Source organism: Garra rufa, chromosome 1 (genome assembly GCF_049309525.1).
Source record: "Garra rufa chromosome 1, GarRuf1.0, whole genome shotgun sequence".
Classification (NCBI taxonomy): domain Eukaryota; kingdom Metazoa; phylum Chordata; class Actinopteri; order Cypriniformes; family Cyprinidae; genus Garra; species Garra rufa.
Window position 1 is genome coordinate 93,301,695 of NC_133361.1, and position 15,765 is coordinate 93,317,459.

At 45.0% G+C, this 15,765-nt stretch overlaps 1 protein-coding gene and 16 non-coding genes across 17 annotated transcripts in view; 8 read left to right on the plus strand and 9 right to left on the minus strand.

Moving 5' to 3' along the window:
- The window catches only part of LOC141322290 (uncharacterized), a 175,925-nt gene that overhangs the window by 127,527 nt on the left and 32,633 nt on the right, over positions 1 to 15,765 (minus strand). The window lies entirely within an intron of this gene.
- Positions 552 to 622, minus strand: trnag-gcc (transfer RNA glycine (anticodon GCC)). The gene has a single exon. It is a non-coding gene; the product is annotated as a tRNA-Gly (tRNA).
- LOC141288733 (U5 spliceosomal RNA) lies at positions 1,022 to 1,137 on the plus strand. Its single transcript, XR_012339731.1, has one exon. It is a non-coding gene; the product is annotated as a U5 spliceosomal RNA (small nuclear RNA).
- On the plus strand, positions 1,643 to 1,714 carry trnag-ucc (transfer RNA glycine (anticodon UCC)). The gene has a single exon. It is a non-coding gene; the product is annotated as a tRNA-Gly (tRNA).
- On the minus strand, positions 1,818 to 1,889 carry trnad-guc (transfer RNA aspartic acid (anticodon GUC)). The gene has a single exon. It is a non-coding gene; the product is annotated as a tRNA-Asp (tRNA).
- Positions 2,460 to 2,530, minus strand: trnag-gcc (transfer RNA glycine (anticodon GCC)). Its single transcript has one exon. It is a non-coding gene; the product is annotated as a tRNA-Gly (tRNA).
- On the plus strand, positions 2,930 to 3,045 carry LOC141288740 (U5 spliceosomal RNA). Its single transcript, XR_012339732.1, has one exon. It is a non-coding gene; the product is annotated as a U5 spliceosomal RNA (small nuclear RNA).
- On the minus strand, positions 4,368 to 4,438 carry trnag-gcc (transfer RNA glycine (anticodon GCC)). The gene has a single exon. It is a non-coding gene; the product is annotated as a tRNA-Gly (tRNA).
- LOC141288753 (U5 spliceosomal RNA) lies at positions 4,838 to 4,953 on the plus strand. Its single transcript, XR_012339734.1, has one exon. It is a non-coding gene; the product is annotated as a U5 spliceosomal RNA (small nuclear RNA).
- Positions 5,459 to 5,530, plus strand: trnag-ucc (transfer RNA glycine (anticodon UCC)). The gene has a single exon. It is a non-coding gene; the product is annotated as a tRNA-Gly (tRNA).
- On the minus strand, positions 5,634 to 5,705 carry trnad-guc (transfer RNA aspartic acid (anticodon GUC)). The gene has a single exon. It is a non-coding gene; the product is annotated as a tRNA-Asp (tRNA).
- trnag-gcc (transfer RNA glycine (anticodon GCC)) lies at positions 6,276 to 6,346 on the minus strand. Its single transcript has one exon. It is a non-coding gene; the product is annotated as a tRNA-Gly (tRNA).
- LOC141288511 (U5 spliceosomal RNA) lies at positions 11,481 to 11,596 on the plus strand. The gene has a single exon (XR_012339695.1). It is a non-coding gene; the product is annotated as a U5 spliceosomal RNA (small nuclear RNA).
- Positions 12,919 to 12,989, minus strand: trnag-gcc (transfer RNA glycine (anticodon GCC)). Its single transcript has one exon. It is a non-coding gene; the product is annotated as a tRNA-Gly (tRNA).
- Positions 13,389 to 13,504, plus strand: LOC141288518 (U5 spliceosomal RNA). The gene has a single exon (XR_012339696.1). It is a non-coding gene; the product is annotated as a U5 spliceosomal RNA (small nuclear RNA).
- On the minus strand, positions 14,827 to 14,897 carry trnag-gcc (transfer RNA glycine (anticodon GCC)). The gene has a single exon. It is a non-coding gene; the product is annotated as a tRNA-Gly (tRNA).
- Positions 15,691 to 15,762, plus strand: trnag-ucc (transfer RNA glycine (anticodon UCC)). Its single transcript has one exon. It is a non-coding gene; the product is annotated as a tRNA-Gly (tRNA).

Sequence of the window (15,765 nt, forward strand, 5' to 3'; positions counted from 1 at the left end):
GCCCCCAGCCGACTTGACTTCACCGACATCAGCATAAGGAGCCACTACTCCATGAAAAAAAACAAATCAACCTGCCTTGATCTTATTGAGTCTCCCAATATCTTGAATGCTACACATTACAGGGGGTCCTCATTTGGACCACTTTACTATTATTACTATTTTTTTTACTTTTCATAATGGGAACATGAAAAAAAAGGATGGGAAATCATGTGGCAGTAACATCGCATTTACGTGGATCATATCGCCCACTGCTAGAATTCTACCACTGAACCACCAATGCTCGGAAAGGAGGGAGAACGTTTGGAATTAACACCGCATTTACGAGTATATTGCCCACTGCTAAACTTCGTCAACCTATAGATAAAGTGAACAAGTTTTATAGGCATTTGACGAATATAGACGGACTAATGAGTTTCTGAAAAGATTCGGCAGGGAACGGGGGTGGGTCGGTATGCAAAGGTTGGAGCTCCTTCAAGTAAATCAGGCTTCATTTTAAAGAACCTTACACACATGCAAGCACACACACAACTTAATTAAAAGGACTCCGTTCCTGCATTGGCCGGGAATCGGACCCGGGTCTCCCGCGTGGCAGGCGAGAATTCTACCACTGAACCACCAATGCTCGGCTGGGAGAACTTCGGCCTTCACATTGCCCTGGATTTAGTAATGGTGCGTAACTGTTACACGTCAAATCCAGGGAAAGGGGGGTTGGGTCAATATGCAAAGTTTGGAGCTCCTTCTAGCAAATCAGGCTTGGCCTTCAAGGCTCATTTTAAAGAATCCCACACACATGCAAACACACACCCCTTACTTAAAAGAACTCTGTTCCTGCATTTGCCCGGGAATCAGAGCCAGGCCTCCTGTGTGGCAGGCGAGAATGGATGATGGAAGAGACTTTTTAACTTTTACTCCTCCCATTTGGAGTGAGGGGGAGATGAAAATCTTATTGGCACCCTAGATTACCCTTTGTGAGTATAGTGGTTTACCACAGGGAGCGCACATGCTCAAGCGCGTGGGCACACAATTCGAGTTTCTCTTCATAGACGCATAAATCTTTCGCCTTTTACTAAAGATTTCCGTGGAGGGGAACCTTTCCGAGTGACCTGTATTTTTGGGTGCTCTGCTCACAGCAGAGCTGCACTGCAGTTTCAATAGCAGACTAAATCTGACCACACACCAATGTGCATTGGAGCAAAGCGTGCTTTCTCGTGGACCGTGTTTGCAGCCTTTGCGCTTCCTGTGTCGCAACTTCACATTTTTTTTCAGCCAGCATGGAAAGACAGCACTCTCATGACATGATGGGATCCAAACCTTGGGCTTCAGCCACTTTGGCCCTGTCAGTGACTCATGTACTTCCAGCATTCTTTTCTGCTCACAACAGAGCTGTATTGGAGTGTCAAGAGTAAAACTGGCCACCAGCCAATGGGCGGTGGAACGAAGCGCGCCTCACCACGTTCTGTACTTGCGGACTTTGCGCTTTCTGCGTCGCAGCTCCAGATTTCTTTAGCCCGCATGGAAAGACAGCACTCTCTCGTACATGACGGGATACAAACAAAGATGGCTTAAGCTCCTTTTGCCCTATCAGTGACTTGTGCATTTCAAGCATTCTTTTCAGATGGCTAAAAGCTGGAGTCGGGCACTTGCGTTGGTGGTATAGTGGTGAGCATAGCTGCCTTCCAAGCAGTTGACCCGGGTTCGATTCCCGGCCAACGCATTTGTTTTGGCTCTGGTTGACGTTGAAGCAGAACTCCTTCTGTGACCTCTGTCAGCACCAAAATCTTTTGGATGAGTCGTTCAGCAGCAGCAAAGAGCTGGGTCTCCCCGTCGGGGAATCGAACCCCGGTCTTCCGCGTGACAGGCGGAGATACTGTCCACTATACTAACGAGGAGCCGTACCCAGTGTTCTTCGCCCCCAGCCGCCTTGACTTCACCGACATCAGCATAAGGAGCCACTACTCCATGAAAAAAAACAAATCAACCTGCCTTGATCTTATTGAGTCTCCCAATATCTTGAATGCTACACATTACAGGGGGTCCTCATTTGGACCACTTTACTATTATTACTATTTTTTTTACTTTTCATAATGGGAACATGAAAAAAAAGGATGGGAAATCATGTGGCAGTAACATCGCATTTACGTGGATCATATCGCCCACTGCTAGAATTCTACCACTGAACCACCAATGCTCGGAAAGGAGGGAGAACGTTTGGAATTAACACCGCATTTACGAGTATATTGCCCACTGCTAAACTTCGTCAACCTATAGATAAAGTGAACAAGTTTTATAGGCATTTGACGAATATAGACGGACTAATGAGTTTCTGAAAAGATTCGGCAGGGAACGGGGGTGGGTCGGTATGCAAAGGTTGGAGCTCCTTCAAGTAAATCAGGCTTCATTTTAAAGAACCTTACACACATGCAAGCACACACACAACTTAATTAAAAGGACTCCGTTCCTGCATTGGCCGGGAATCGGACCCGGGTCTCCCGCGTGGCAGGCGAGAATTCTACCACTGAACCACCAATGCTCGGCTGGGAGAACTTCGGCCTTCACATTGCCCTGGATTTAGTAATGGTGCGTAACTGTTACACGTCAAATCCAGGGAAAGGGGGGTTGGGTCAATATGCAAAGTTTGGAGCTCCTTCTAGCAAATCAGGCTTGGCCTTCAAGGCTCATTTTAAAGAATCCCACACACATGCAAACACACACCCCTTACTTAAAAGAACTCTGTTCCTGCATTTGCCCGGGAATCAGAGCCAGGCCTCCTGTGTGGCAGGCGAGAATGGATGATGGAAGAGACTTTTTAACTTTTACTCCTCCCATTTGGAGTGAGGGGGAGATGAAAATCTTATCGGCACCCTAGATTACCCTTTGTGAGTATAGTGGTTTACCACAGGGAGCGCACATGCTCAAGCGCGTGGGCACACAATTCGAGTTTCTCTTCATAGACGCATAAATCTTTCGCCTTTTACTAAAGATTTCCGTGGAGGGGAACCTTTCCGAGTGACCTGTATTTTTGGGTGCTCTGCTCACAGCAGAGCTGCACTGCAGTTTCAATAGCAGACTAAATCTGACCACACACCAATGTGCATTGGAGCAAAGCGTGCTTTCTCGTGGACCGTGTTTGCAGCCTTTGCGCTTCCTGTGTCGCAACTTCACATTTTTTTTCAGCCAGCATGGAAAGACAGCACTCTCATGACATGATGGGATCCAAACCTTGGGCTTCAGCCACTTTGGCCCTGTCAGTGACTCATGTACTTCCAGCATTCTTTTCTGCTCACAACAGAGCTGTATTGGAGTGTCAAGAGTAAAACTGGCCACCAGCCAATGGGCGGTGGAACGAAGCGCGCCTCACCACGTTCTGTACTTGCGGACTTTGCGCTTTCTGCGTCGCAGCTCCAGATTTCTTTAGCCCGCATGGAAAGACAGCACTCTCTCGTACATGACGGGATACAAACAAAGATGGCTTAAGCTCCTTTTGCCCTATCAGTGACTTGTGCATTTCAAGCATTCTTTTCAGATGGCTAAAAGCTGGAGTCGGGCACTTGCGTTGGTGGTATAGTGGTGAGCATAGCTGCCTTCCAAGCAGTTGACCCGTGTTCGATTCCCGGCCAACGCATTTGTTTTGGCTCTGGTTGACGTTGAAGCAGAACTCCTTCTGTGACCTCTGTCAGCACCAAAATCTTTTGGATGAGTCGTTCAGCAGCAGCAAAGAGCTGGGTCTCCCCGTCGGGGAATCGAACCCCAGTCTTCCGCGTGACAGGCGGAGATACTGTCCACTATACTAACGAGGAGCTGTAACCACTGTTCTTCGCCCCCAGCCGACTTGACTTCACCGACATCAGCATAAGGAGCCACTACTCCTTGAAAAAAAACAAATCAACCTGCCTTGATCTTATTGAGTCTCCCAATATCTTGAATGCTACACATTACAGGGGGTCCCCATTTGGACCACTTTACTATTATTACTATTTTTTTTACTTTTCATAATGGGAACATGAAAAAAAAGGATGGGAAATCATGTGGCAGTAACATCGCATTTACGTGGATCATATCGCCCACTGCTAGAATTCTACCACTGAACCACCAATGCTCGGAAAGGAGGGAGAACGTTTGGAATTAACACCGCATTTACGAGTATATTGCCCACTGCTAAACTTCGTCAACCTATAGATAAAGTGAACAAATTTTATAGGCATTTGACGAATATAGACGGACTAATGAGTTTCTGAAAAGATTCGGCAGGGAACGGGGGTGGGTCGGTATGCAAAGGTTGGAGCTCCTTCAAGTAAATCAGGCTTCATTTTAAAGAACCTTACACACATGCAAGCACACACACAACTTAATTAAAAGGACTCCGTTCCTGCATTGGCCGGGAATCGGACCCGGGTCTCCCGCGTGGCAGGCGAGAATTCTACCACTGAACCACCAATGCTCGGCTGGGAGAACTTCGGCCTTCACATTGCCCTGGATTTAGTAATGGTGCGTAACTGTTACACGTCAAATCCAGGGAAAGGGGGGTTGGGTCAATATGCAAAGTTTGGAGCTCCTTCTAGCAAATCAGGCTTGGCCTTCAAGGCTCATTTTAAAGAATCCCACACACATGCAAACACACACCCCTTACTTAAAAGAACTCTGTTCCTGCATTTGCCCGGGAATCAGAGCCAGGCCTCCTGTGTGGCAGGCGAGAATGGATGATGGAAGAGACTTTTTAACTTTTACTCCTCCCATTTGGAGTGAGGGGGAGATGAAAATCTTATCGGCACCCTAGATTACCCTTTGTGAGTATAGTGGTTTACCACAGGGAGCGCACATGCTCAAGCGCGTGGGCACACAATTCGAGTTTCTCTTCATAGACGCATAAATCTTTCGCCTTTTACTAAAGATTTCCGTGGAGGGGAACCTTTCCGAGTGACCTGTATTTTTGGGTGCTCTGCTCACAGCAGAGCTGCACTGCAGTTTCAATAGCAGACTAAATCTGACCACACACCAATGTGCATTGGAGCAAAGCGTGCTTTCTCGTGGACCGTGTTTGCAGCCTTTGCGCTTCCTGTGTCGCAACTTCACATTTTTTTTCAGCCAGCATGGAAAGACAGCACTCTCATGACATGATGGGATCCAAACCTTGGGCTTCAGCCACTTTGGCCCTGTCAGTGACTCATGTACTTCCAGCATTCTTTTCTGCTCACAACAGAGCTGTATTGGAGTGTCAAGAGTAAAACTGGCCACCAGCCAATGGGCGGTGGAACGAAGCGCGCCTCACCACGTTCTGTACTTGCGGACTTTGCGCTTTCTGCGTCGCAGCTCCAGATTTCTTTAGCCCGCATGGAAAGACAGCACTCTCTCGTACATGACGGGATACAAACAAAGATGGCTTAAGCTCCTTTTGCCCTATCAGTGACTTGTGCATTTCAAGCATTCTTTTCAGATGGCTAAAAGCTGGAGTCGGGCACTTGCGTTGGTGGTATAGTGGTGAGCATAGCTGCCTTCCAAGCAGTTGACCCGGGTTCGATTCCCGGCCAACGCATTTGTTTTGGCTCTGGTTGACGTTGAAGCAGAACTCCTTCTGTGACCTCTGTCAGCACCAAAATCTTTTGGATGAGTCGTTCAGCAGCAGCAAAGAGCTGGGTCTCCCCGTCGGGGAATCGAACCCCGGTCTTCCGCGTGACAGGCGGAGATACTGTCCACTATACTAACGAGGAGCTGTAACCACTGTTCTTCGCCCCCAGCCGACTTGACTTCACCGACATCAGCATAAGGAGCCACTACTCCTTGAAAAAAAACAAATCAACCTGCCTTGATCTTATTGAGTCTCCCAATATCTTGAATGCTACACATTACAGGGGGTCCCCATTTGGACCACTTTACTATTATTACTATTTTTTTTACTTTTCATAATGGGAACATGAAAAAAAAGGATGGGAAATCATGTGGCAGTAACATCGCATTTACGTGGATCATATCGCCCACTGCTAGAATTCTACCACTGAACCACCAATGCTCGGAAAGCAGGGAGAACGTTTGGAATTAACACCGCATTTACGAGTATATTGCCCACTGCTAAACTTCGTCAACCTATAGATAAAGTGAACAAGTTTTATAGGCATTTGACGAATATAGACGGACTAATGAGTTTCTGAAAAGATTCGGCAGGGAACGGGGGTTGGTCGGTATGCAAAGGTTGGAGCTCCTTCAAGTAAATCAGGCTTCATTTTAAAGAACCTTACACACATGCAAGCACACACACACCTTAATTAAAAGGACTCCGTTCCTGCATTGGCCGGGAATCGGACCCGGGTCTCCCGCGTGGCAGGCGAGAATTCTACCACTGAACCACCAATGCCCGGCTGAGAGAAATTCGGCCTTCACATTGCCCTGGATTTAGTAATGGTGCGTAACTGTTACACGTCAAATCCAGGGAAAGGGGGGTTGGGTCAATATGCAAAGTTTGGAGCTCCTTCTAGCAAATAAGGCTTGGCCTTCAAGGCTCATTTTAAAGAATCCCACACACATGCAAACACACACCCCTTACTTAAAAGAACTCTGTTCCTACATTTGCCCGGGAATCAGAGCCAGGCCTCCTGTGTGGCAGGCGAGAATGGATGATGGAAGAGACTTTTTAACTTTTACTCCTCCCATTTGGAGTGAGGGGGAGATGAAAATCTTATCGGCACCCTAGATTACCCTTTGTGCTGCTTATGCACTGCTTATGGACATTTTCCTGGCTGAGCCCTGCTCACAGAGCTTATCACAGACAGACTGTGACGTACTACAACAGCTCCAAGACTCAGCACCGAAAGATGACTTTCTGGTAAACAGTCAGGGAAGCCAGGACAACAACAACATATTCCAGCCACCGGAAACACCAGAGCCAGAGCTCCATTCACCAGACACATTATCCCTCTCTCCAGCATCTCCACTCCTAAGCTTCTCACAGAAAATGGAGGAACTGGTATATGCTGGAACCAGACTCTCCCACTCTTTTGCTGCAAGCCCCCAGTTATCATCTAAAAAACGGCAGGCACCTCAACCACCAAAGCCTGTGGGCCCAGCTCACCCTCCTCCTCCAGTGAGAGCTCTCCGGCCGCTGCCACAACGCCAGGGCTCAAACCCTCCTGCATCGGCTGTGAGTGAACCAAAAACAACTGATAACAGCCCTCAGTGATATGTGACGGGTCCCCGCTACGGTAGCAGAAACAATCAGGAATGTTTACAAAACAAGCGGGAACCCAGTGTGCCTGTAGCTTTCCCTATTTCTGTTTTAATATGTGATAGAAAGCCTAAGGCCCTTTCAAATCGTACAGTTCACACATCTAATCTGAGGCTTATTAGGCATCAAACTAAGATTGCTCTAGAGACAAAAAGGGATGCCATCAAGCTAGCACTTTTAAATGTTCGCTCACTAAAAAATAAATCACTTCTGATCAATGATTTTATAACCACAAACAACCTGGATTTTATGTTTTTAAATGAAACATGGTTAGAAGACAGTTCAAGTGCTATAATCCTAAACGAAGCAGTGCCTCATAACTTTACTTCCATGAATGTCTGCAGAGCTGTTAAGAGAGGCGGTGGTGTCGCTGCCCTATTTAAAGATGTCTATGAATGCAAACAAGTGTCATTTGGTCAGTACCTGTCTTTTGAATATCTAGGGATTGTACTGAAAGGTGCTCGCATTCTGTTTATCATTATTTACAGGCCCCCTAAATACTCTCCAGCCTTTGTTGAAGAGTTCACAGAACTGCTATCAATGATTTGTTCAGAGTTTGACAGTTTTGCTATTGCAGGGGATTTTAATGTTCACATAGACAATGCAGAAAGCAAAACTACAAAAGAAATTATAACGGTTTTGAACACGTTTGACCTGATTCAGCATGTGCATGGGCCCACACACAATCGTGGACACACTCTTGATTTACTCATCAGTAAGGGTCTAAACATTTCATCCACTGTTATCAAGGATGTAGCACTATCTGATCACTTCTGTATTTTCTTTGATATATTGATCTCTGCTACCACTGAATCTAGATCAGTCTCTGTCAGAAAGAGATGCATTAACGATAACACGAGTGTGCTATTTATGAAGGCTATATCTTCAATGCCAAGCATTTCTGCAGACTCTGTTGATTCTCTCCTGGAGTCCTTTAACTCAAAAGTTAAGAATGTCATTGATGACATTGCACCTATAAAAAACAGAAAGATAATTGGACAGAAATCACCGTGGAGAAAATCAACAGCAGTACAGAGTATGAAAAGACAATGCAGGAAAGCTGAGCGGATGTGGCGGAAGACAAAACTTGAAATTCACTATAGCATCTATAAAGACAGCCTTCATGCTTTCAATGTTGAACTAGGTAAAGCTAGACAAACATTCTTCTCGAACCTTATAAACAGCAACCAAAACAACACTCGCACTCTTTTTGCTACCGTTGAGAGACTAACAAACCCCCCTAGTCAGATCCCTAGTGAACTGCTCTCTGACAGCAAGTGCGATGAGTTTGCTTCCTTCTTTTCTGAGAAGATCAATAATATCAGAAAGACAATTAGCACACCCTCAAGTTATGCAGAGGTCAGACAGATCCGATCACAATTTCAAAAAGAAGTCATTATGTCGAATTTTGAAGAAATCGATAGCAACATTTTGGAAGAAACAGTAAAGCACCTCAAATCGTCAACCTGCCACCTTGACACACTTCCCACATCTTTTTTCAAAAGTGTGCTTAACTGTTTAGAAGCAGATCTTTTAAAAGTGGTGAACACCTCACTTCTTTCTGGGACTTTTCCAAACTCCCTGAAAATTGCAGCTGTTAAGCCCCTTCTGAAAAAGAAAAATCTTGATAACACCATATTGAGCAACTATAGACCAATTTCAAATCTTCCTTTTATAAGCAAGATTATTGAAAAGGTTGTTTTCAATCAGCTGAATCACTACATAAACTCAAATGGATACCTGGACCATTTCCAATCTGGCTTCAGACAACATCATAGCACAGAGACAGCGCTCATAAAGATAATAAATGATATTCGCCTAAATTCAGATTCTGGCAAAATATCAGTGCTGGTACTACTAGATCTCAGTGCTGCGTTCGACACTGTCGATCATAACATTCTTTTAGATAGATTGGAAAACTGGGTCGGGCTTTCTGGGATGGTTCTAAATTGGTTCAGGTCATACTTAGAAGGGAGAGGCTATTATGTGAGTATAGGAGAACATAAGTCTAAGTGGACGTCCATGACATGCGGAGTCCCACAAGGCTCAATTCTAGCGCCGCTGTTGTTCAGCCTGTATATGCTCCCACTAAGTCAAATAATGAGAAAGAACAAAATTGCATATCACAGCTATGCAGATGATACCCAGATCTACCTAGCCTTATCGCCAAATGACTACAGCCCCATTGACTCTCTCTGCCAATGCATTGATGAAATTAACAGTTGGATGTGCCAAAACTTTTTACAGTTAAACAAGGAGAAAACGGAAGTCATTGCATTTGGTAACAAAGATGAAGTTCATAAGGTAAATGCGTACCTTGACACTAGGGGTCAAAAAACAAAAAATCAAGTCAAGAATCTTGGTGTGATTCTGGAGTCAGACCTCAGTTTCAGTAGCCATGTTAAAGCAGTAACTAAATCAGCATACTATCATCTCAAAAACATTGCAAGAATTAGATGTTTTGTTTCGCGTCAAGATTTGGAGAAACTTGTTCATGCCTTTATCACCAGCAGGGTGGACTATTGTAATGGTCTCCTCACTGGCCTTCCCAAGAAGACCATTAGACAGCTGCAGCTCATACAGAACGCTGCTGCCAGGATTCTGACTAGAACCAAAAAATCAGAGCATATTACACCAGTCCTTAGGTCCTTACACTGGCTTCCAGTTATTTTTAGGATAGATTTTAAAGTACTTTTACTCGTTTATAAAGCACTCAATGGCCTGGGACCTACATACATTGCAAATATGCTCACTGTATACAAACCTAACAGACAACTCAGATCACTAGGATCGAGTCAGTTAGTAATATCAAGGGTTCACACAAAACAAGGGGAATCCGCTTTTAGCTATTATGCCGCCCGCAGTTGGAATCAGCTTCCAGAAGAGATCAGATGTGCTAATACATTAGCCACATTTAAATGCAGACTCAAAACTCACCTGTTTAGTTGTGCATTTATTGAATGAGCACTGTGTTACGTCCGAACAGACTGCATTATTTTCTGTATAATCATTTTACTGTGCTAATTAATTTCAAAATCAATTTTTTAAATCATCTTATTATTATTTAAATTTTTATGATTCTTAAATTACAAACAAAATCTATCAATCTCTGTAATTTTAATTCCTTTTTATTTACTGTGCTAATTAATTTCAAAATCAATTTTTTAAATCATCTTATTATTATTTAAATTTTTATGATTTCTAAATTACAAACTAAATCTATCAATCTAACAATTTGGTGACCGCGACGTGATGTCTCTGATCAGGTAAGATGAAGTACAGTTTGTCTATCTGATTAGTGACATTATTGTTCGTTATGAATAGACACGATGAAGTAGTTTGTCTGTCTAGATATTGCGCACGAATGAATAGACACGATGAAGTAGTTTGTCTGTCTAAATAGATACGATGAAGTAGTTTGTCTATCTAGATATTGCGCACGAATGAATAGACACGATGAAGTAGTTTGTCTGTCTAAATAGATACGATGAAGTAGTTTGTCTATCTAGATATTGCGCACGAATGAATAGACACGATGAAGTAGTTTGTCTGTCTAAGTAGATACGATGAAGTAGTTTGTCTATCTAGATATTGCGCACAAATGAATAGACACGATGAAGTAGTTTGTCTGTCTAAATAGATACGATGAAGTAGTTTGTCTATCTAGATATTGCGCACGAATAAATAGACACGATGAAGTAGTTTGTCTGTCTAAGTAGATACGATGAAGTAGTTTGTCTATCTAGATATTGCGCACGAATAAATAGACACGATGAAGTAGTTTGTCTGTCTAAGTAGATACGATGAAGTAGTTTGTCTATCTAGATATTGCGCAGACCAGGTAAGGTGAAGTATAGTTTGCCTATCTGACGGCCGCCGCAATATTCTCAGCAAAACTGAGAGAGCGCGCTGAAATAAATCAAAAGTGAAAGTGTGGGTCACGAGTTTCGGTCTGTCCCGTAATTTTAATTCCTTTTTATGTCTGTGCTACGTCCGAACAGACTGCATTATTTTATGTATAATCATTTTACTGTGCTAATTAATTTACAGAGTATAATCTGGCTATCTGTACTGACATAAGATGATTTTTATGCTTTCTATGTGATGTGATGTTCTATTGTGATTTTAATTCATTTTTATGTACAGCACTTTGAATTACCATTGTGTATGAAATGTGCTATATAAATAAACTTGCCTTGCCTTGCCTTGCCTTTGTGAGTATAGTGGTTTACCACAGGGAGCGCACATGCTCAAGCGCGTGGGCACACAACTCGAGTTTCTCTTCATAGACGCATAAATCTTTCGCCTTTTACTAAAGATTTCCGTGGAGGGGAACCTTTCCGAGTGACCTGTATTTTTGGGTGCTCTGCACACAGCAGAGCTGCACTGCAGTTTCAATAGCAGACTAAATCTGACCACACACCAATGTGCATTGGAGCAAAGCGTGCTTTCTCGTGGACCGTGTTTGCAGCCTTTGCGCTTCCTGTGTCGCAAATTCACATTTTTTTTCAGCCAGCATGGAAAGACAGCACTCTCATGACATGATGGGATCCAAACCTTGGGCTTCAGCCACTTTGGCCCTGTCAGTGACTCATGTACTTCCAGCATTCTTTTCTGCTCACAACAGAGCTGTATTGGAGTGTCAAGAGTAAAACTGGCCACCAGCCAATGGGCGGTGGAACGAAGCGCGCCTCACCACGTTCTGTACTTGCGGACTTTGCGCTTTCTGCGTCGCAGCTCCAGATTTCTTTAGCCCGCATGGAAAGACAGCACTCTCTCGTACATGACGGGATACAAACAAAGATGGCTTCAGCTCCTTTTGCCCTATCAGTGACTTGTGCAATTCAAGCATTCTTTTCAGATGGCTAAAAGCTGGAGTCGGGCACTTGCGTTGGTGGTATAGTGGTGAGCATAGCTGCCTTCCAAGCAGTTGACCCGTGTTCGATTCCTAGCCAACGCATTTGTTTTGGCTCTGGCTGACGTTGAAGCAGAACTCCTTCTGTGACCTCTGTCAGCACCAAAATCTTTTGGATGAGTCGTTCAGCAGCAGCAAAGAGCTGGGTCTCCCCGTCGGGGAATCAAACCCCAGTCTTCCGCGTGACAGGCGGAGATACTGTCCACTATACTAACGAGGAGCTGTAACCACTGTTCTTCGCCCCCAGCCGACTTGACTTCACCGACATCAGCATAAGGAGCCACTACTCCATGAAAAAAAACAAATCAACCTGCCTTGATCTTATTGAGTCTCCCAATATCTTGAATGCTACACATTACAGGGGGTCCTCATTTGGACCACTTTACTATTATTACTATTTTTTTTACTTTTCATAATGGGAACATGAAAAAAAAGGATGGGAAATCATGTGGCAGTAACATCGCATTTACGTGGATCATATCGCCCACTGCTAGAATTCTACCACTGAACCACCAATGCTCGGAAAGGAGGGAGAACGTTTGGAATTAACACCGCATTTACGAGTATATTGCCCACTGCTAAACTTCGTCAACCTATAGATAAAGTGAACAAGTTTTATAGGCATTTGACGAATATAGACGGACTAATGAGTTTCTGAAAAGATTCGGCAGGGAACGGGGGTTGGTCGGTATGCAAAGGTTGGAGCTCCTTCAAGTAAATCAGGCTTCATTTTAAAGAACCTTACACACATGCAAGCACACACACAACTTAATTAAAAGGACTCCGTTCCTGCATTGGCCGGGAATCGGACCCGGGTCTCCCGCGTGGCAGGCGAGAATTCTACCACTGAACCACCAATGCCCGGCTGAGAGAAATTCGGCCTTCACATTGCCCTGGATTTAGTAATGGTGCGTAACTGTTACACGTCAAATCCAGGGAAAGGGGGGTTGGGTCAATATGCAAAGTTTGGAGCTCCTTCTAGCAAATAAGGCTTGGCCTTCAAGGCTCATTTTAAAGAATCCCACACACATGCAAACACACACCCCTTACTTAAAAGAACTCTGTTCCTACATTTGCCCGGGAATCAGAGCCAGGCCTCCTGTGTGGCAGGCGAGAATGGATGATGGAAGAGACTTTTTAACTTTTACTCCTCCCATTTGGAGTGAGGGGGAGATGAAAATCTTATCGGCACCCTAGATTACCCTTTGTGAGTATAGTGGTTTACCACAGGGAGCGCACATGCTCAAGCGCGTGGGCACACAACTCGAGTTTCTCTTCATAGACGCATAAATCTTTCGCCTTTTACTAAAGATTTCCGTGGAGGGGAACCTTTCCGAGTGACCTGTATTTTTGGGTGCTCTGCACACAGCAGAGCTGCACTGCAGTTTCAATAGCAGACTAAATCTGACCACACACCAATGTGCATTGGAGCAAAGCGTGCTTTCTCGTGGACCGTGTTTGCAGCCTTTGCGCTTCCTGTGTCGCAAATTCACATTTTTTTTCAGCCAGCATGGAAAGACAGCACTCTCATGACATGATGGGATCCAAACCTTGGGCTTCAGCCACTTTGGCCCTGTCAGTGACTCATGTACTTCCAGCATTCTTTTCTGCTCACAACAGAGCTGTATTGGAGTGTCAAGAGTAAAACTGGCCACCAGCCAATGGGCGGTGGAACGAAGCGCGCCTCACCACGTTCTGTACTTGCGGACTTTGCGCTTTCTGCGTCGCAGCTCCAGATTTCTTTAGCCCGCATGGAAAGACAGCACTCTCTCGTACATGACGGGATACAAACAAAGATGGCTTCAGCTCCTTTTGCCCTATCAGTGACTTGTGCAATTCAAGCATTCTTTTCAGATGGCTAAAAGCTGGAGTCGGGCACTTGCGTTGGTGGTATAGTGGTGAGCATAGCTGCCTTCCAAGCAGTTGACCCGTGTTCGATTCCTAGCCAACGCATTTGTTTTGGCTCTGGCTGACGTTGAAGCAGAACTCCTTCTGTGACCTCTGTCAGCACCAAAATCTTTTGGATGAGTCGTTCAGCAGCAGCAAAGAGCTGGGTCTCCCCGTCGGGGAATCAAACCCCAGTCTTCCGCGTGACAGGCGGAGATACTGTCCACTATACTAACGAGGAGCTGTAACCACTGTTCTTCGCCCCCAGCCGACTTGACTTCACCGACATCAGCATAAGGAGCCACTACTCCATGAAAAAAAACAAATCAACCTGCCTTGATCTTATTGAGTCTCCCAATATCTTGAATGCTACACATTACAGGGGGTCCTCATTTGGACCACTTTACTATTATTACTATTTTTTTTACTTTTCATAATGGGAACATGAAAAAAAAGGATGGGAAATCATGTGGCAGTAACATCGCATTTACGTGGATCATATCGCCCACTGCTAGAATTCTACCACTGAACCACCAATGCTCGGAAAGGAGGGAGAACGTTTGGAATTAACACCGCATTTACGAGTATATTGCCCACTGCTAAACTTCGTCAACCTATAGATAAAGTGAACAAGTTTTATAGGCATTTGACGAATATAGACGGACTAATGAGTTTCTGAAAAGATTCGGCAGGGAACGGGGGTGGGTCGGTATGCAAAGGTTGGAGCTCCTTCAAGTAAATCAGGCTTCATTTTAAAGAACCTTACACACATGCAAGCACACACACACCTTAATTAAAAGGACTCCGTTCCTGCATTGGCCGGGAATCGGACCCGGGTCTCCCGCGTGGCAGGCGAGAATTCTACCACTGAACCACCAATGCCCGGCTGAGAGAAATTCGGCCTTCACATTGCCCTGGATTTAGTAATGGTGCGTAACTGTTACACGTCAAATCCAGGGAAAGGGGGGTTGGGTCAATATGCAAAGTTTGGAGCTCCTTCTAGCAAATAAGGCTTGGCCTTCAAGGCTCATTTTAAAGAATCCCACACACATGCAAACACACACCCCTTACTTAAAAGAACTCTGTTCCTACATTTGCCCGGGAATCAGAGCCAGGCCTCCTGTGTGGCAGGCGAGAATGGATGATGGAAGAGACTTTTTAACTTTTACTCCTCCCATTTGGAGTGAGGGGGAGATGAAAATCTTATCACCAATGTGCATTGGAGCAAAGCGTGCTTTCTCGTGGACCGTTTTTGCAGCCTTTGCGCTTCCTGTGTCGCAACTTCACATTTTTTTTCAGCCAGCATGGAAAGACAGCACTCTCATGACATGATGGGATCCAAACCTTGGGCTTCAGCCACTTTGGCCCTGTCAGTGACTCATGTACTTCCAGCATTCTTTTCTGCTCACAACAGAGCTGTATTGGAGTGTCAAGAGTAAAACTGGCCACCAGCCAATGGGCGGTGGAACGAAGCGCGCCTCACCACGTTCTGTACTTGCGGACTTTGCGCTTTCTGCGTCGCAGCTCCAGATTTCTTTAGCCCGCATGGAAAGACAGCACTCTCTCGTACATGACGGGATACAAACAAAGATGGCTTCAGCTCCTTTTGCCCTATCAGTGACTTGTGCATTTCAAGCATTCTTTTCAGATGGCTAAAAGCTGGAGTCGGGCACTTGCGTTGGTGGTATAGTGGTGAGCATAGCTGCCTTCCAAGCAGTTGACCCGGGTTCGATTCCCGGCCAACGCATTT